Source organism: Heliangelus exortis, chromosome 11 (assembly GCF_036169615.1).
Source record: "Heliangelus exortis chromosome 11, bHelExo1.hap1, whole genome shotgun sequence".
NCBI classification, from domain to species: Eukaryota; Metazoa; Chordata; class Aves; order Apodiformes; family Trochilidae; genus Heliangelus; species Heliangelus exortis.
Window position 1 is genome coordinate 18,996,357 of NC_092432.1, and position 22,061 is coordinate 19,018,417.

Here is a 22,061-nt window from a genome sequence, read left to right on the forward strand (position 1 = left end):
TGCCACCAGGAGCTAGAACCAGCAATCTGTTTTACACAGACCTTTCTGAAGGTTCCCTATCTTCAAAATTCCACAGGAGCCAAGAAATACTTGCTTTAATATAATCAAAAGCCAGGTAACACACAGGTAATGTTTTCCACTCTAAAACTGCTTGAAAGAACCAGCCTGACTACAGCCATTCATCAGCCATGGGCCTCGCATGCACAGGATTCCCACTTGAACATTAATTCCCTCCTCATCAAGGAAAGGAAAAGGTTCTCTGCCTCACACAACTAATGGACTGTCAGATTATGCATCCTGGGGAGCTAAGGGATGACTAAGGCCAAATTCAGAGGAAAATCACAGCTTTGAAGAACACTAAGAACTCTTAAACCTAGCACATGGAACTGCCCTTTGAATTACAGTGAAAAAAGTGCTTAAATCAGTGAATCTCGAGGAGTTGACACAGATGTTGAAGAGGCCTGATTATCTAAGATCCAGAAAACCCTGAGTATCTGTCTCAGAGTGGAATAAAACCAGTTTCAGAAATAATAATGTGATAGGATTCCTCTGTGTAGCATATCTTTATTTTGACTCTAAAGTATTTCCATGACAGACACTCAGGGCCAGATGACTTCAACATCAGTACCCATGCTTTCCTTTCAATGAAGTAGTTTGCATCTGATCCCCTCTTTTATCATATGCAGATGAAGACATCTTATGCATTCACATGATTTTAACTTTGTTACAGGCAGATATTTACTGGAACTACACAGTTTCCAGATGCTATATTAAAAAATGTAATCTTATGAGTTTGCACTCAAACTAGAAAATAACATGTTGCAGAAAATTATGCATGTTACACCATGTAGTAGGTAGTGCTACACAGGTCTCAAGTCCAGAGCTAAAATAAACTTCAATAAAAGTAAAACTTTTAGGTTTTAGATTTACCTATTTTTTTGGGGGGGGGGGGGGGGGAGGACGTGTTTTCTTTCTAAACAGCATATTTATTAAGCACAGTTCTTCTGGGCTTATTCAGCACTAGTTCTAACTTCCAGAGCCATCATAAATCACAGGTAATCCTACCATAGCTGCAGGTCTGGAGAGCTGGCATGTGTCAAACAGAGGCTTCTGAATGAAATATGACCTTTAATCAAGTTTCAACAGTTTGTAAGAACAGAGAATATAATACTGCCTGTGCAGCTCAAACCAACGTTCCACCTAGTCCAGTAACCTATCTCCAAAATAACAACCCAGTACAGTGTCTGTTCTTTTCAGTTTCATCCCTCATGTTCTCAAAGTAGTGACTATTCAGCAGAATTCTGGAGAGTGGAGATGTGCCCATTCCTGGTATTGCATTTTTTGCAGAGTAATGAGAAAGAACAATCAGTAATCAGTGCAGACACTTAAGGGAGTATGTAAGAACCAAACATGAGCAGAGTCATCCTATATCTGGCATATTCCTCCCTCTGCCAATAAGGAATTTAACTATTTCTGACACAAGAAGTTGCATTTGATTATTGTTCTTAGAAGCTGTTCAAGGCCTGTAGTTTATTAATTTATTTGGTTCATACTGAACTGTTTTAACTTCTCAGCAGTTGTACATATAGAGATCATAAAAACCAAGCCAGCTAATAATGAAACTTCTTAATACTGTCAATAGGGCAAAAATATTCCATGAGGGTAACTCTTTCAAAGCCTGTAAATAAAAAGACTCCTCCTTCTTGAGGAGGAAGACTTCATCATTTGACTCCATCAAATACAGCATAAATATATTGCCACTGAAAGCTCCAAGGGCCAGTTTGATTGGTGATAAATGAGATCTCAGTAAGTCATCTTATATTCTCTACATCACTTTATCTCTACTTGTAAAATCAAGGTTTAACAACATGGAACATACTGTGACTAGCCCAAGACTTCATGGTTAGTTTGCTACTATATGCAAGCTATTGCCTCCTGGCTGCTGGGCAGACTGAGCAGAATGGTTAAAGGTCACTCCCTCTCTGCATTTGCTTTAGTAGGGCTCAGGTTCTTCCATCTAGATTCCTAATTTTCATGAAACATGTAAGGATTTAGTATTGTTGCGTCAAGTACCCTTTGTTAAATTTAATTAAAATTGGAAAACAGAATTAAAAGTGATTGGAAAGACAGAGAAACAGATGAACTGATAGTATAACTGCATAAATGTATCTTCCATAAAGAAATAACAGAATAAAAGCAGTTATAAAAGGTACTTGCCATAGTGTTCTTCTGAGTGAAGTTGATGGACATGGAAGTATTGGCTTCGAAGGAGTACCAGAGTACACTCTGTCTCATGTCCCTTCAGTAATACTCCAGAACAAACATCATAGCCTGTCAAAATAATTCATATTACATGTGGAAATTTTTCATTAAGCACCGTAAGAAAAGTTGTTATTTCGAAGTTGAGAGATTTTTATTTCCTAAAGTAATTTTGTATTAATCCTCCGTTTTTCCAACTGCAAAAAAATCCAAATTAGTTGTATAGCTCAAGGCATTTCCAAAGTTTACACTCATTGTTGATGGTGATTGAAGTGCTGGTTATTAGAGACCTGAGCAGCTGCATTGCCATCAGGGTCCTGGCTCAGAACTGAAAATTGAGGGGTTGCTGAGCCCAAGCTGAAGTTCAGAACATACTTTTATCTCTGGGAGGCAAGAATTATGGTACAGTTTGCAATTTTTTTTTCAGTGTCAGGCTCAGTTTAAGGTTTTTGAAAGGCTACTGTTGCATAAGTAAGTTTGAATATTGCCTTCCACTTCATAGCTTTAAATATTACAATCCCTGTTCTTATTTTTAGTATTAAGGAAAACATTCTAGTGGCACAAATAGAAAACTTGCAGCTGAGTCTTGCCCTCCTGAGCCACCTCAAAGTTTTAGGTTACTCTTCAGTGGAATTACAACTTTCTCTCTGGGCTTTCAACTCTGCCAATAATCATGTAACTTTGTTTAGTTCATTTTAATTTTCTTTATCTCCATTGTCTCACATGTAAAAAGAAAGAAGACAATAACCTCTTCTAAAAGGTTGGGAAGAGAAATTAAACTGTATGGAATTAAAACTTAACAAAAGTCTTAGGCAATTTAACATTTAAATCTAGAAGTAGGTAATATTCTGCATACCTATATGACTGTATTTTAATTTTGGATTATAGGATTAATGTACATAGAAAAAAACTGCAGCTGATTTATACAAGTTATCACAAGGGATATACTATTTTCATTTTAAAAAGCTAATAATGTTCACCTAAAAACTTTATTGCTATTTCACATCAAAAGATTTAAAGAGACACTGTCCTTAAACTCCTTTAAATATCTTTTCAAACTTCATAAGAAATATATTTTGAAATTACTGCCTGTAGAAGTATTACTGGAATGTATATGTGACCTGCATTTTCTAACAGCTGTAGAATACCTAAAAATACCTTAAGGTTCTATTAGCTATGCAAGTAAAGATTTTTTTATTATTTTTTTGTATGCAGAGACCATCAATTTAACTTTCTATGTAAAATTCCACTTAATTTCTCCATTTCTTTAATGTTTTAAAATATGTATTAATGTCAATAGGAATCAGTTTCTATGACTACACCTTCTACCCGGTATTACAAAAACACTGTAAAACACATGTTGCAACTCAGTATCACCTTTAAATCACTTTTAAATCACTTTTAAATCCCTAAATCAAATAAAGGAAGAGGATCTATTACCAATACCTGGTAAGAGAGAGCTGATTGTTGGGGGGAGGTGTGGTTTTTCTGGGGTATTTTTGTAAAGACTGGAATAGAATAGCTAAAGTTTAACTTTGAAAAAGGGCTCTTTAGCTTTTATTTCCATAGGAGAGGCCTTATTTTGTATGATATGAAAACAGTTTTAAGGAGTCTATATTTCTGTGAGATTGCTTTCCAGATTACCAGTCATGATAAACTACTTTGGTGTGCAGCAACATGACACATGAGAATACAGAGCTGTTACCTTTAAATCATTATATTCATGATATTGGCCTTGTGACAGGCTCAGTGACACCTTTTGGGCCTGATTTAGTTCTGTTCTACCTGGGAGAGCTGGTCATACCCATAATTTGATTCACCTACCTTCCATGGTGAATTATCCTCTGATCTTGTGATCCTATGATTCTTTCTATTAGTTAAAACATTTCTTTGGAGCCCTCATGGCAGCAAAAAAATTGCACATGAAAACCAGAACTTTCTCAGAGAGGGCAGAATGATGATGCCTCTGACTTACAGACTTACAGACTTACTGACTTACAGGCTGGAGAGTTGGGCAGGGAGAAACATGATGAAATTCAACAAGGGGAAGTGTAGAGTTTTGCATTTGGGGAAGAACAACACGATGTCCCAGTATAGGTTGGGGGCTGAGCTGCTGGAGAGCAGTGGAGGTGAAAGAGACCTGGGGGTCCTGGTAGACAAGAAGATGCCCATGAGCCAGCAATGTGCCCTTGTGGCCAAGAAGGCCAATGGCATCCTGGGGTGCATTAGAAAGGGTGTGGTTAGTAGGTCGAGAGAGGTTCTCCTCCCCCTCTATTCTGCATTGGTGAGGCCACACCTGGAGTATTGTGTCCAGTTCTGGGCCCCTCAGTTCAAGAAGGACAGGGAAGTGCTTGAAAGAGTCCAGTGCAGAGCTACTGAGATGATTAAGGGAGTGGAACATCTCCCTTATGAGGAAAGGCTGAGGGAGCTGGGTCTCTTTAGTTTGGAGAAAAGGAGACTGAGAGGTGACCTCATCAATGTTTTCAAATATGTAAGGGGTGAGTGTCAGGGAGATGGAGTTAGGCTTTTCTCAGTGGTGACCAGTGATAGGACAAGGGGTAATGGGTGTAAATTGGAGCATAGGAGGTTCAAGTTGAATATCAGAAAAAATTTTTTTACTGTAAGGGTGACAGAGCCCTGGAACAGGCTGCCCAGGGGGGTTGTGGAGTCTCCTTCACTGGAGACATTCAAAACCCACCTGGACACGTTCCTAGGGGATGTACTCTAGGGGGCCCTGCTCTGGCAGGGGGGGTTGGACTAGATGATCTTTCGAGGTCCCTTCCAACCCCTAGGATTCTATGATTCTATGATTCTATGACTTAGAGTTAGCCTTCAGAAAGGTCAGCAATGATTTGTTTAGCATGATACAAAGCCAAATTAAAACTAGGACAGAAAGCTTTTTGGGGAATAGACACATGGTAAATAAAAGTGGCTGCTGCCACTGCAACCCTGCAGGGCCTTACAGGATATCATGGAATGTGTCAATGTGATTTATTTTTATGAATTATTCCCATGGGCATTATGTATGTATTCTGTGAAGATTAAAAGGAGTTGTTTCTTTAGAGACTAAGAATCACCATAATGTTAGAGTTTCATTTTCTTTATAAAAGAAAAGGTTTCAGTCGCTGAAAACAGACCTATATAAAAATACTGTACACAAATTCCATCATAGAGCAGTTCACAAGGCCAAATATATTTTTAAAAGCCAGTAAAGTTAGAAATTAAAGAGATGAGGCAATAACCAAAAGTATTTTCCAATTCTGAAGCAATGTCAGGGATATATTTTCTGTACTGTAGGATTTAATTTTCTTAATTGTATCTGCTAGCCCTTCAAGAACTCTCAAAAAGGTTCCTGCTGTTGCCTACTTGTTTTTCTTTTAAGATGTCATCAATCTGTCAAGTCTGCCTGTAGAGGCACCAGTTTCAGAAGAATCTGTAATTTCAAACCACATTGAGCAGGACTAAAATTACCATAAAAACATTCTTCACAGTGGGTTTTGTGTCTTTGTAATAATCCACATTGAAGATCCCACTACACTTGATACAGGACAACTAACTACAGAAGTTTCTCTAATAATCATAATAGAACAGAGTATTTTTCTGCAGTACAGAGGCTTCAAGAAGTGCACAGCCTATTTGTTTCAGCATCAGAAAACATTTAATGAATGGCATCCAGAGCCTGCACTGATTACCTTCCTGGTTCTGACTGTAGTAATTAAGTTGCCACCAGAGTACCTGTATTCTTACCAGGTGCTGATGTTGATGTAGGCAGCACTCCTCATATTTTTAATCATTCCTGTCCAGAAAAATAATCACTGTGTGCAGGAAGACTGTCAGAACTCTCTTTTGCTAAAATCCTCAAGGACTGGGCTGTTGACTATGGCTGAGATGCATGATAAAGGGCTCAACTCTGAACTGTGCTCACTTTGTCAGATACGACCTGAATATGTTTAAAACTTCAGGCAATATAGAAGACATTAAAGTAATCCATGCTTCTACTTTATACACAAAGCAAATATCTACTTCCAAATAAAAAACCAATCTGTCATTCATCTTGAGGGTTATTAGTTAATTTATTTTTGTGTGTATGTAGATAACTGTTGTCATCTTTTCATACCTCTATATTATTTTTTTTATTTATTTCCTGTCTCATAGTGTGTTGTGATTAAGGTAGATTCTCAGGTTTTAGCAGTTTTGCCCTCATCATTAAATGCAAATTTTTATGGCAAACCACTAATGCATGAGAGTGTAACTGCATTTGTGTATTACTTATATACATATATCTATATTTATGCACATACATGCTAACTACAGCACAAGGTGCTTGAAAAATCACATTATTAAATAGCTGTTAAAAAACATTATTAAATAAAAATAGTTTTTAGCAGATGTTCCAAGTACTTATTTAAATATAAAGCATGTTTAATATAGATATAGTTGTAGTTACATGAGTTTCCTAAAAACACCCATGGACACAAAAGCAAGAGAAATCAGGAAAACTGATTCAGTTGCATTCTGGAAGTTGTTACAAGGCAATTTATCATTCATGGAGGGACTTCAAAAGCACATGGAGTATTTGGGACACCACATATCAGAAAGGAAATTTGAGTTCATAAACAAGTTTCCAAATGTTACAGGAGAAGAAGAATGATGCTGGGTATCTTAGGGAAGGGTAATTTATGTCCAAAGGCTGATGCAGAGTAACAAGTTATCTGGGAAATGGAAAGCATGTGTAAATAATTTCCTGTTTTCCCTACATGTGTGTTCTCTTTACATTGCTAAGGATAAAAAGACATTGGCTTAAAAATCATACCAGAGACACTGCCTGTTCTGTGTCAGGGCCCTAAGGGCAGTAATAAGATCTTGGTAATTGCTCTGACCAGCCTCACCTGCAGCCTTCTCACACCCTTGACCAGGGACTCCATTTAAACTCAGGTTGGGCCTCTCACCCTCTCTTAGGTTGTGTCTTAGGTGTGCCTACTACTCACCCTGTTCCTCAAGTGCTGGAGTGCATCCCTTAATGGGTCTTGGACCCTGTCTTGCCTGATGATTACTGGATCACTGATAGGACCTCTTGCTGTTGCCATCCTGCTCTCTTTTCCTGCCTCTGGTGCTGTGGGACCTGATGGTGAGTCCTTGCCTGGCCTCTACTAAGGCCACTCCTCAGCTGCCAGCTTGACTTCCCTTAGGGAGCAACCTGCTCTTGCTGTTCCCTGGCACTTCTGAGAGATGTGAAAAGAATTCCTGTAGTGTTGGAAATGTGGAAAGCTTTATGATTCTGTAACTGAAGTCTTTGCTCATCTTACAATGGGAAGGTTACACTGCAGTTGGACTGTTGGGCCCTTTCTGGGCTGGCTGTTTGTACCCAGTTCATCAGGAACTTGGACAATTTTGCAGTCTTCACAGAGCAGTGCAAAAGTACATAGTATGAGATAGTATGAGAAGTAGTTACTTTTGTAATAAACAATGAGGAATTAATTTATATGAGAACTGTTATAATAAAAACGTGTCTTCTATAGTGTATTGGAACATACACAATGGCACAATCACTGGAAAACAATTACTGCAAGAAATGTGTTGAATGATGCCTGTCTTGGTCATTAACCAGGTCTTGACCATTATGTTTCCATCTTATTGTGAGAGAATGGGACAAATGTGTTTTTGCAAAAGATGATGCGCTCCGTACAACTTTTTAGAGATTTTAAGTGGGATGAAGGCTTACCTTGTCCATCCATTACTCAATTTCAGCTACTAAAACAGATTTTAAAGAGTGAAGGTCTAAAATATTGCATCCAGAGAAAGTCAGTCTCATGGAGTCATTTATCAGTGAAGTGTCAGGAATCATAGAATCATAGAATTAGCCGGGTTGGAAGGGACCTCAGAGATCATCAAGTCCAACCCTTGACCCACCGGAGCAGTTGCTAGACCATGGCACTGAGTGCCACATCCAGTCTTTTTTTAAATGTCTCCAGGGACGGAGAATCTACCACCTCACCGGGCAGTCCATTCCATAGCCTAATCACCCTCTCCGTGAAGAAATTCTTTCTAATATCTAACCTAAACCTCCCCTGGCACAACTTAAGACTGTGTCCTCTTGTCTTGTTGAAGGTCGTCTGTGAAAAGAGTCCAGCTCCCACCTCGCTACAACCTCCTTTCAGGTAGTTGTAGACAGCAATGAGGTCTCCCCTGAGCCTCCTCTTCTTCAGGCTGAACAGCCCCAGCTCTCTCAGCCTCTCCTCATAGGGCCTGTGCTCGAGTCCCTTCACCAGCCTGGTTGCCCTCCTTTGGACCTGTTCCAGGACCTCTACATCCTTCTTAAACTGAGGGGCCCAGAACTGGACACAGTACTCGAGGTGTGGCCTCACCAGCGCTGAGTACAGGGGAAGAATCACCTCCCATAATTTTGTCACGTGCCATTTTTCTGTAGTGTATCAAATGCAAGAACATGTCAAACATATTCCTACTAAGGTTTGTTATTAACTTTGCCAAAGGCATTTTGTTCAAATCATGGTTTGCTGCACCTCATATAGCTTGAACTCCAAATTAAATGAGCTTCTCTAATGCACTTAACAGGAGAAAAGAATCCTTTCCCCACCTCAATCCTCTGCCATGAGCAGCAGTGGTGACAGCACTCAACTATACTCCAAGTATTAGCAGGCTGGTTTTGCAACTATGCCTTGAGCAGCTGTGGAGTTTCTTTGACACTGGACCTTTATTCCTAGGGCAAGACCAATGAACAGTGATGCTACATTGCTGGCCCTTCTCCAGTGGACACAGTCTCTCATTTATTGTACATTAAAACATCTTCTACAGGCTAAAAGGTTTAGCTGCCTGCCTGAATGTGTAGCCTGTTCCAGGTTGATAGGTTTTGCATGAGGCAAAATCTCACAGCTCCATGGCACAGACTTAGTGAAGTGTTACTGGGAAAAAAATCACAGCAGCTAACATGGACATAAAAATCTGGATATAACCTCTGCTGGGTTTCAGTTGCTTTGTTCAGAAGGCTCTATGAGGCTGTGTGTATCATTAAGATCCCACTGATAATTCAAACTCTTTGATCTAGAAAAAAAGCCTAAATAAGCAGTACAAGAACACAAGTAGCCTCTAATTTATGTAAGTGGTTATAATACTTAGTTTTGACCTCCGTGCTCTGAAGGATGCAGTGTCTGTAAAAATGGTGATAAAAAATTACTTTTCAGCTTTAATTTGAAATTACACACTACCCAGATCACACTGAAAGATCAGAACAGACAACTGAAAACAAACTACCATTTTTTTCATGCACCCTTCTGCAGCCCTCCCCAGTTGTGACTCATGAGAATCAATGTAAGTTGTGCTTTCTAGAAAATAGGACCTGAGGACCTGATCCTTGCTGTGGTGGATGTTTCTCTAAGTCATAAAAATACTATGGAAGGAGAGGCTCATTCTTCCAGAGTATCTTTCTGAAGTCTGTTTGATTTAAGTAAGTGTTGGCAATCTTTATTTTAATGAAGTTAGTATCTAGCAATTTTTAAAAATCAATTATAAGGAAAATCAGTTCTAATCAGGCCTTTTCACATTAAAAAAAAATAGCTGGGCTTTCTGACAGAAACACACAGTTATGTCTTGGGTGCAAACAAGAGATAGTGTAAGACTGTAGATCTTTTCTAAGTGTTTTGACCAGTAGATTTTTGGTTGCAAAATCTGTCCCTTTTTTTAAATGGCTGTAATTTCAGTATCAGAAATATGGGTGGCATCAGGTGTCTAAGTTTTGCACCACTTAACAGCACCTGGCAGCTGTTTTAATTTCCCTTTGTTGCATAATAAAACCTTCTTGGAATAAAAAATGACATTTTCAATGAGACTACTCAGAGCAAGATCACTAGATACCACTTTATCTGCATTACACAGCTCTTCATAGCATTTCATGAGTTATGGGGAACCATTTCAAAGGCATGTGTTCTCTAGGCTTCTGAGTTCTTTGGGCTCCTCAGCCAGTAAGGATAGACCAGAAGCAGGGTTGACTGCAAGCATAAAAGGAGAGAACCAGGATGCATCAGCTCACCACCCATAGCTGCCCATCTTACTGGGGAAAGTGAGTACAGCACCCTAGGGTAGGGCAGTAAGGGTGACCCTAGTTCTCTGGGTCACTGCTAAGTAGGAAGGATTAGAGCACTCCCCAGGTTGCTGACATCTGTTATAGCCAAAGCATAACTACAACAGCAAATAATTTCCAGTGATCTTTCAGTTCTTCTTGTCTCCTTACATGGCAGAGATTTGCTACAGAAAAGAATAATGTACCCATTTTAACAAGATTTCTTGCAGTTCTTGCACTGAGGGCTATCTTTGTCCTGGCTAGAAGGAGGGTTACTGTCTGAGGTGAGTGCTGGCTTTGATGCTGTTCTGTATCAGTTGTTGATTTATTACAGGCATTGCTAAGCTGTACTCAGAAGGGTCAGCATGAAGATTTTTCCTGTAATCCTAACTGAAGGTTGACTCATCATTTCTTATCCATATTTATGTCATTCTGGGGGTAGACTGTATTTCCAGGTGCATTCCAAAAGCATCAGGAATGTATGAGACATGACCCTAGGCAACCTGCTCTAGCTTACCCTGCTTGAGCAGGAGCATTGGACTGTGTAAAACTCAAATGTCTTCCAAACTTAACAATTCTGTGATTAGACACCTTCTGCAATACAACCAGCCCATGATTTATGCCTGTAAACATAACTGTAAGCAATCCAACAGGGCAAAGCCTCAGGACCCCTGAGAGTATGAAGCTGTTAGGTTCATAGCCTAATGGTGAAAATGAGACATCTAAAATAAAACAAATCATGGTAAATATCTATCCTCAACTGGTGTGTTTGAGAAGGAATCTGAAAGAGGGGTTGCCCAAAAAGAGAGACCACATCTCTCCCTTTCTGTTCTGCACTGTCAGCAGCAGAGATGGCTGAACTTGCCACAAGCAGAACTGGGTACCAGCATCTACCCACTGACACATCTTCCTCTGTGGTCTGGAAGAGGGAGATGGTGTTAACTCAAAGATAGTCTATAAAGTTGCAGGAATTCCAAATGGGAGAGATGTTGCTGAGAAGTCTCTCTTTGGAATTATTAGCATGGTGGTTTTATTCTTTCAGTTTTTCTGAGGACTATGTTTGGCTTGCTACACAGTATTTGCAGGCATTACTGGTTTATGAAATGGTAGTTTTAATGAATGAGAAATATCACAAGTATTCTGGTTGAAAACATTCTTTGCATTTGTACATTCAAAAAAAAAAAAAAAAAAAAAAAGAGTTTGAAATTCAGCTTCCTGAGACTCTGCTTTCTCCCTTTAAATGTTAGAGATAAATATTATTAAGATGTGTTAGAATATTTCCCCCTTTTCCAAAAGCTACCCATGCAGAAATGTTTTGTCTTCCCTTCAATCTAAACAGTATAAAAAGAACTACTGAGCTGAGCTGCTTTCTCCCTTTAAATGTTAGAGATAAATATTATTAAGATGTGTTAGAATATTTCCCCCTTTTCCAAAAGCTACCCATGCAGAAATGTTTTGTCTTCCCTTCAATCTAAACAGTATAAAAAGAACTACTGAGTGTGTAGAACTTAGCAACAGCTGCACTTTAAAGTAATTGATACTTTAAAATGACCAGGGGACTCAGTTTATACCTTGGAAAATGGAACAAATGGAACAAAATGTACAGCAGAGAGGGGATGAAAGTCAGGTTTACAGTATGACTGGTTGGACCCATGAAATGTGATTAGATTATTACCAATAAAATTTGCACAGATCATGGAGCTAAACAGTACAGCTGGGGCCTCAGCTGTACTGGCTTGGAGAAGTGCACTTAAAAGAATTGGAAAACAAAAGGGGTAACTCACAAAGGTGGATGCAGAGAACTGGAGTTTTTGTTTGCTTCCAAATGTAAGCAGAATGTGGCTATTTTAACTTTTAAATATGCTTTTCAAATTCCTTTCAGTGGATAGCAGTTGAAACAAACAAACAAACAATCAAAACCCACACAAAAGCAACAAAAAGAACACAAACCCAACACACAATTCTTAAGCAAATAACTGATCTGTAATTTTTAATGTTATTCCCATAGTAGATATTACCTATTTCAAACATTAGAGCCTTAATAAAATCAGAGCATGTATTTATCCCTCTCAATGTAAGGTTACATGAGGCATTAATACACCAAGACCCTCCTTCCTTATACCACCTGAAAAATGTTCCTCTTTCTTACCTTTTCAGTATAGCAAGCTCTTTTATCCATTTCTTTTACAACCTGCTGTTGCCATTATTCCCTTTCATAAGTCTTGACAGCTGAATCAATGGCCACACTTCCACTGACTACTGTAAAGTAGCTGCCAGGCTTGTTTCACACTATTTGGAACTCCTAATTTCTGAATTTTATCCTAATATGTGTATCATTCCATTATGCATATGATATTGTGGAAACAATGCCTATGTTTCCTAGGAAACAATTCCTATGTTTTCCTAATAGAAAAATACAGGCTTTGTTTTCTATTTTGCTCTTTTGTTAAAATAGTCATTTTTTAGGAGTTAATGCAAAGCAGAACTCCTTTGCACACCATGGCTAAAACAGGTGAAAAAGACCATATTCTAAAAGAAAAAAGAGGAAAAAATGAATTGAGGATGCTCATTAAACAGTAGAAAATGTCCTTTAAAAAGTATTAGTTGTGTTGAATGTGTGTCAGATGCCAGTTTCTGAGGAAAGAATGGTTGTGTTAGTTAAAACACTCAAGGTGTGGGCCCAGAAGCAGAGATTATTGGCAATATTTGTGTTTTGCAGACAATGGGAAGTGTGGTTCTCACCAGTGGTCTGGTCTGCACTCTAGAGCTAGAGCTGTGTTCACCAGCTTAGAGGAAAAGCTGCAGCTGTGTAATAAATATGTACTTTGTATGAGGTTCTGATATTCATGACAAAGATTGGAGCTGATGAAAAAGTAGGACTGGACATGCTTTAAGATGTCATTTCAAGTCCTGTTGTCTGATTCAGTGCTGAGCATTTCCTTCATATATTTAGAGATATGAAACAAGAGATTTGCTTTTTAATTTTGTTGTAGTGTGCATAAACACAACTGGTGGTAAATACTATAAAGGTGCCCAGTCCCATTGCTCTAAACATAGTTATACAACAACAGAATTTTTCTGCCAAGCAGAATAATCAGATGTCTTCAGCTTGCTAGCTTAATATCTCAGGAATCTCTTTTGGATTGCTCAGCACTCTGAACACTTTGGGCACAATTAATTTTGTATTATTCATGGCAATGAATCAGCCTCAGAATGAAAGATGGTTTGCATAGAACATCTTCACTGATGTGACTTCTTGGTATTTATGCTCTACCAAATTGTTGGTATCTAAACTTTTTTTTTTCTAATTACTTTTTAAATGGGACTTTTTTTACATTTACCTAAATATATACACAGCAGATGTTAAACACATTCTACCTACTCTCACATCTACAGAGATGGTGAATAAATAATTTGAATACCAGTGTCTAAACATAGACCTTTCCCTAGAGGACACTGTTTAGTGCCACAGGTAAAACCATTTGCAATGGCTCATCCACTGGTAGAGAAGAATTAAGTAGCTCACTACTAGCAAACAGAAGCCAGCATGCAGCTGCCACATTGCACAGTACCACCAAAAATTAGCCTGCAAATGCATGGAAAAATATTTGCCAGCAAGATTTCCTCACTTTTGCTTTGTAAAAGAAATGTATATTGGATGGTAGGTACTTCCCTGGAAAAAAATATTCATCTAGAAGCCCTTGAATAGGGAAGTAGTCACATTGCTGGTTGCTTTTCCTGTGCCCAGGTGAGTCTGTGGCAAGCACAGACAAGTGTGAAAAGCTTTGATAATAAATCCAGAGATAATGTTAATCTAAAGACATGGTGTCCCTGGAGCATGGAGAGAATGGGTTATTATTCATTAAAACACTCAAAGAAAATGGGTACTATTTTACCTATAAAGACATTCTCACAAATCTAATTCTTTTGAGTGCCTTAAGAAGTACTGTGAGAGTTAACATCCTCCTATGCCTTCAAGAAACACTTGTTCTCAGTGGATAAAAAAATGGGCCACAGTAAATCCTTAGATATAAGGGTGGATGTAAGTAGCTAGCATTTGTTTCTAATTTGTATTTATCTCATTTCATTGCAAATTTTAATTCACCTCTTCCAAATGAATATGGAACATTTCATTTGCTTATCTTTTGCATTAATGTGGTCAATATAATTGGAACAGAAGTGAGCTGTTTGCCAGACTTTCTATCTGCTGCCAAGAAAAACTTGGGTGTCATTTTAGAAAAATCCATGGGTGGAGGAGGAGGAGATCATGACCATCTGTCTATGCATCAAAGACTAAATCACAAGGGAAAAATAACTTCTCTGTTGTGTTTGCCAGCCATGTTTCCCTTTAAAGTAAATTCAGTTGGTAGCTTTTGAAGATAAACATTTTCAAAATTTTCCTGTGGGCTCAAACATTTCTTGGAAGGAGGCTGGGGGAAAAAATTGAAGGACAAAACCTGAAAAATTCTGAAGTGAATGGAATAGCAGGAGGATAAAATCAGAAGGAAAAATACAGCTTCCTTGGAATCTTCCCAAATGCTTTCTGTTGCACCCCTTTCAGTTCCAGGATCTAACAAGTATGTGGAAAAGGAAGCACATTGTCTCTTGTCCTGCAGACAAATTTCACACATTCTATGCCCCCATAGCATTTACAGATTTCTTGACCTAACATTTAACAAAGGGACAAGATCTGAGAGACATGATAGCCAATATGGACCTGGACCTTAGAACTTCTGCTGTTAGTCAGGATAAGAGTGTGAAAAGTAAAAATTCTACAAAAAAAGAGAAGAGGGGTATTATCTTCAGTCTAGCTAATTCTTTGCTCTCTTTATTTGGTTGGTTTTTTTTTCATTTAATGCACTGCAAACTGAAAATCTTGGCATCATGCTGAAATCCATCACAAGGAGCTAAACTGTGAATGTCTTGAAAAGCCATCCATCCTTCAAACCAGGAGCCACCACTGCAGGAGTGCTGTGGGCTCCTTTATCAGTAGTCACTGTGACATAAAGGTCTCTCTGATGAGAGAGTGAAATGACAACAAACTGAAAAAGTCAGTAGCCATGGGAGCTCTGTTTAGGCTGCCACTTTCAGCATTGCTACTGCTCCAGTCTAGTCTGCTATAGTAACCACTTTACTGTCCCTAAGTTTCACTTCTAGCATATTCTCTCATCAAAATATTTGCATTTTGTAGGGTATGACACCTAAGTCCAGACACAGTTACTTAAAAATATTGCTTTGGCTTCTCTGAGCAGGAATCCTTCGTAGTGTCAGTCTTCAAAGGAAAGATTTACAGCTCTTATCAGAAGTATGGGATTTTTCTTTGTGTTGAGATTCTGAATTCTCTCCTTCTTTGAAGATAAGAAACCCCTGCTATCACAGACTTTATCTAAATACGAATGGGTCCCTGGGTTTGATAAACTATTTAGGACTACGAGGATCAAATCCTAAATACGTGCATGTTGGAGAGTTCAAAAGGTGAATTACTTTCACCTTTTTTTGCTTGCTATTCTTGATTCCTATCTTCCCTGATAATAAGTAGTAAAATTTAGAAAACAATTTAAAATTTATAGCTTTTTAGAGTTATGCTCCACGTTCTGCTCCAACATTTGAAAAAAAGAAAAATTTTTACAGGCCGGCCTGGGTATGGCTTTTGAAAAAAATAAGTTATTCCTCATTTTAAGACATGCAAAACCAAACACAAGCATATTTTTTATATGCATTTTTCACATAGTTCAAATGTAGCAAACAAAATTTTAGCTTGCAGTACATTCTGAACAGAGAGCCACAGCATTCTACCACATGTGGAATCTCCAAAGAGATGATAGGTATATGACAAGTTTCTTTTTAACAGCAACTACAAAGTCTTACTTCAACCTCAGTTAATAAAATGCCAGCATGAAGAAAAATGGAAAAATATAACTGCCTAAGATTTTTACCAAGTATTGACAATTCAAAAAAAATTTTACATTAATGAAGTTGAATATCTTGAAAAAGAGTTCAAAATCTGCAAGTTCTCTATAAGATCAAATTAGTTCACTGCAATGATACAACAGATTTTACTAAAATGTTTGTTTTGCATTAGGTTTTCTGCTTGAATTGTACATTAAACATCTTTTTTAAGGCTTTGGTCTTTGATTTTAAGTTAACAGTGCAACAGGATTTGTATATATAAAGAAAAATTAAATCCAAGGTATAAGAATAAAACCTGGTAGTTAAGCACTTCTGTAACACTTGCAGAAATGTAGTGGTAAAGAATGAATTTATTTAATTACAATGGAAAGTACATATAAAGTATATACACTGTTTCAAAACATTCTCTTAAGGTTTAAAAAAGCCAATAAGCCAACAAAAGTATCTTTTTATACTTTTATATACTTTTATACTATGCACTTTTCTGCCCTACCACTGTAACACAGTCCACATGGTCAACAAATAGTTGACCACGAAGAGTAAAATCTAATATCTGAGCTGAATAATAGAATATCCTGTGAAGCAGGAGTGTTAGAAATCTGTTAGAAATCTGCATGGAGGATTGAATTGGAAAACTGCCAGAAGTTCAAGGGCCACATCTATTTTGCATAAAATGGAGCAGATGGTAGCTGACTTCATCTTTGATACCTCAGTACGGTCCCCAGAGATTATAAAACCCAGCATGAAACACTCTGTTTTTTTCTTGCATTGAGCAGGTGATGAAGGAACACACAAGATAGTTTGAAAATAGAGTCTATGCTGCATTATTGTTTCTCATCTAGATTTTTCTTGCAATAATTCAGTTTTTAGCACCTACAACTAATAGCATACAGCTGATGAGTCACTGGCAATTGGTCATATAACTGGAGTTTTGCCTATGCTGGCCTGGAGATTTATCCTGGGTTTTTTTTAGGGCATGTTTTTGTTAAGTTACACAAGCATTTCTAAATCTTCCATCATTATATTTGAGCTATATTCACAGGCATAACCAGACCAGCCAGTAGATGAAATGCTGAAAGTGTTTGAAATTCTTACACTACTCAAAAAGCACATGGGACAGAACATATTGCTAAAGAGATGCTGTCTTAGAGTGTCCCTGGGGACCTTTATCTAATAGCTGTTTAACATGCTGTAAGTGTCTAAGACTATAGGCTTTTTTTTGGCTGACAATATAGAAGATTTATAGACTAACTCTTAAATTTGAAAGTAGTTCCTCATATTAAGCAAAGCAAGTAACCATGTAACTACTACATTTCTACTCTAAGTAGAAATGGGCAGTACTGAATCAGTCACTTGTGGACATCTCTGTGCTGCACCATATCAAATGAACACTGGGGATCATTTCTGGTTTGATATAAAGGATCTTGACTGGTTTTAGCTGAAGTTCAGGTACAATTACTACTCTGAAATTCCAGACTGAAGAAGGCTAAAGTTTGAAGGCAAAAGAGGTAAAGTACAGAATAATTGTCAGCTGTCCACAACTTGTCCATAAAATCCATCGATAATAACAGTTGTGTTATTTTGGAGATATGCATTTTCTGTCACAAAATTTAAAATATACTAATATACTATATTTGAGGGTATTTTACTTTCATCTACTTTCTAGATCCTACAAAGGTATCTATGTTATGACAGATTTTTGATGCAACTAATTTGTAGTGAAACAGTTAAAATTTTATTACTGATAATTGAACTCCTAGTAGAAAGATGACCAAGAAAGTAGCTATAACTTGGAACTGGTAATGCTTCTGTATGTTTCCTTAAAAAAAAAAGGAAAATGGATGGTGTTGTGCCATGTAAAGTTACAAGTGTTATTATTCAGCATTTGTGAAGCTCAGCCTTAGCCTGTCTGCTTTGCTCTGATCTGACTGCTCTGAGAGAACAGAAACCTGGGTGGATTAAGCAGTGGGGATTTCCCTGGCATTCCTGCATCTCTTTCAGATCCTGCTCCTCCTTCTCCCATGTAGGTGCTGCCGAACAGTGGACATTGCTCTGTGGCTCTGTGTTTCTTGTCAAGATTTCTGGCTAAACCTTTAAAAACTGTCTGAGAGTGGAGGGAAGCTTGAAGACATTTTTTGTTGCAGCATGTAGCCCTCACTGTTAGTACTACCCAACTTGTTAGGAAGAGTTCCAGTGCCAATATGTGGTAAAAGAGCCAGAAATTTATATCCACTGCTTCAACCAGAATAAGCACTAGAGCTGCTCTTATTTCTGACTCAGTGCAAAACCTAAGGGCCATCCTGTAAACTAAGGAGTAGTACTAAGGTTTACCACTTCTGATGAGAACTGCCCTGACCCTGTTTAAGCAGCATTATTTCCATTTTTTAGACATAAGAGAATGTGAGAGAGGTCAACTTCTTTCTATATTACAGTTCAGCATTCTGGAATTCCTCCTCTTGTCATAATACTGCAACAGGAGAAAAAAAAATCAATGGCAAAAATATTTAGAAATTATTGCAACTGCATTTTTTCTCCTTTTGAGGATTTTGTTTTCAAGCAGTGCCTTCCTCTCGTAGCTTTTAATACTTAATTAGTCATTTTCATGAGTATGGAGTTGTTCTAATTTGTTACTTCTATGTTCCAATTGCAAAATATAACAGAATTCTACATATTTAATGGGAATGGGATTATTATTATGGGAATGGGATTATTATGTCCTTGTTGCACCCTGAATTGTTATCCTCTTTAGTATCATAATATATATAATGTACCTGTAGCAGAGACCTTAGAAGAACACACAGATGGAATTTAATTCCTAGAGCAGTCATAGGTGTGTGACTTATTTTCAAGACCTCAATACAGTCTTAATACACTGACACCAGTGAAAAAACTGTCTTAAATCCATTAAGTGGATGTATTGTTCAAAGATGTACTGGCACAAAATTATCAGTGTGATTACACCCTAAAACTGAAAATACCATTTAGGTTGGTGTCCATCAACTGCAAGTAAATTTATGATTTAATGTTTTTCTGTATGGAATATCTTTCTTGCAGATTATATCACCTCTCCAAGTATTCTGGGTTCTTAGCTCACCATTTTAAACTATTTTCTAATATTCTTAGAGAAATGTCAGTCTCTCCCAAAGTCAGAGAAATACTGAAGTAATTTGAAACTGAAGACTACAAAATGTTATTGCTTAACACTTTGAGAATCATGTAACAAGAATTATTGTTAATGTGTTAAGCCACTGAATGCTGATAATATATGGTAGTCAGTGCAAGAGCACAGGGGTGGAAAGCCTTCTAGATTATTCACTTGGCACTGGTGGTTTTGAAAAGAGGAATCCATGTAAGCAAAACAGATTTCTGTTTACAAGTTGATGGAAGGAAAGGAACAAGTACTTCAGTTGCTCCTAAGGTAAAAATATATATAAATATATATAAAAATATATATAAATATATATATATAATATATATATAATATATATATTTATAATATATATATATAATATATATATATAATAATATATATAAAAATATATATATATATTTTGCTTTTCCCATTGGAAGAGGTAATTCTAGGTTGTCAATATATTTGCACTGGTTGAAATTAAAATTTTATTGGCCACTTCAAAAACCTAGCAGATAGAAGCAAGATATAAAAAATAGAACAGAGGCTTCAAACATTCACTGCTCAGAGGCAGATGTAGCAAAACCTGCAACAAAATTAGGGCTGTGTTATAGATCAAGCTCTACCCCTGTGGGAAGGGGAAGATGATGACAAAGTCAGATTTTCTATATAGAACAACTGGTGACACCAACAAAGTTACTCATATGACACAGAAATAAATCAGCAGCAACCAGAGCTGGGCTGCATTAAGAATAAGTAAAATTTGTTATATAGTGGTCAAAAATAACATGAAGTTATTTGAGAGTCATCTATGGTTCAGCTCATGTAGCAAAAGCAATAGCACTGCCTAATCAACAATAAACCACTCACCTTCTTTTCTGCTGCCAGTTGTTCTCTGCTCCACCAGAGACAAAAATGAGGTCAGGGAAGTGCCTTGCTTGCTCTGTAAGGTCCATTTGAGGCTGCTGCTGCAGAAGCTGCTCTTATAGATATCTTCTCTCACCTCTCTTAGGCTCTGTCACATCCCAGCTATTTGTTGTGCCCAGCTTCCAGTCAGCCATCTCTTCTGTATCTTCACCACTGCAGATATAAAGCACATCAAAGACATTTTTAAAGCATTTTTCCTCATTTAACTGAGGCCCTTCTTCAGCCTCATTTTGGGATTTTGTCTACCTGCCAGCCCTAGAGCCAGGACAGCATCTTAAGCCTCCTGCTAAACAAACAAACAAAAACTTATTTCAAAGAGCATTCCTGAAAATTCTCATTATATTATATATATCAATGCTTTTTCAATAAACCCTTTTAAAAATAGTACAGCAAGAGTAATCAGACACGAAGCATAATGTAATTTCTTTAACTCATCATCAGGAAATGAGACCTAGCCAAAAAGTCTGTCCCTCTGCCCAGAAAACATTGGGGTCAGGGTTTGTATGGTAAGGAGCAGCCTCAGCACAGAGGGGTTACCCTTGGAACAGCTGCCAACCAGATCCAGATTCAGGTTTTCCAAGAATGTAAGCCAGCTATTCCATGCTTCCACTTCTAAAGTAAAATTCTTGAGTAGGAATGCAACCAAAACAGTAAATATCTGGGGAAAAAGACACTGCAAAAACCTTTCCAACTTAAATACATTTTATTCTACTATGCTCCTGTAGAGATTTGTAAAAGTAAATATTTTTCAAATCAAATTAGCACAATATTGGGCTTATTGGTGAGGAAGCTTTGTTATGTTAATGGATACACAAATACCTGGCTTGGACTCTGGAAATGCATTGCTTTAAATATTTTTGACACTTAAAATAATTTATTTATATGTTTATTAGGTGAATATCGTTTATTCCTCTCCAAAATAATATCAAACTGAAAATATTTTAAATTAATTTGCTGATTATACGATTCCTTGGGGGCAGGATCTCTTCCCCTATTATAGATCATTAATGGTTAACAATGTGAATGAATATGGCTGCTTTTGCAAATTTTTTTCAATTAGCTTTTGAAATAGAGAACTCATCAAAGAAACTGCTCTGAAATTACACCACAGGTTTTCCAAGTCAGTGCTTTCCTGCTGAACTATAAGTGCAGTCCTGTAGCATAAGCTGCTGGAGGCTGTTCATAATTAATTATTTGATTATGATTAATGCCTAATTTTTCACAGGTGCATTTGTAATATATTTTGTCAGAGTGCTGGCTTTTTATTGCTAACTCAGATTTTGTCAAACTGAAATTTGTCATTTTAGTCCACACAGCACATGCTGATAGAAGCAAGGTGTGCTGTTAAATTTCTAAGTCAGTTTCAGTTGGTTAACTTCCAAAAGATTATTTTATTTTAAAATTAACTTTTTGTTAATGCTGGTAACCTAAGTGGCAGCACTATGAGAAAGTCCCCTCTATAATAATAATTCACACCAGAAGGCTGCATTCAAGTATCACTGTGCCATACATAGCACTGCTCCCTGATATTTCATCCTTATCTTTCCTGAAAAGTAAAATATTAGCCTGTCTCCAACCTTCAAAGGGATGAGCTGTTTTTTACTGACTTGTACATGAACTTTTAAAAAACTAATTTTGGGGATTGGCAGATCTGGTGAGTAATCCTAGCTTGTAGTAAAGGAAATGCACAGCGCTCACATTAGCTAAGAAAACAGGAAAAAAAGCCATTTAAAAATATCCTGTCAAACTCAGGTAGGCATC

General features: G+C 37.5%; 1 long non-coding RNA gene across 1 annotated transcript; it reads right to left on the bottom strand.

The window, feature by feature from the left end:
- Positions 1-947: 947 nt before the first annotated feature.
- LOC139801158 (uncharacterized) lies at positions 948-20,453 on the bottom strand. The gene is made up of 2 exons (XR_011728086.1): positions 20,244-20,453; positions 948-2,331 (listed from the first exon to the last, which is right to left on the bottom strand). It is a non-coding gene; the product is annotated as an uncharacterized lncRNA (long non-coding RNA).
- Positions 20,454-22,061: the final 1,608 nt, after the last annotated feature.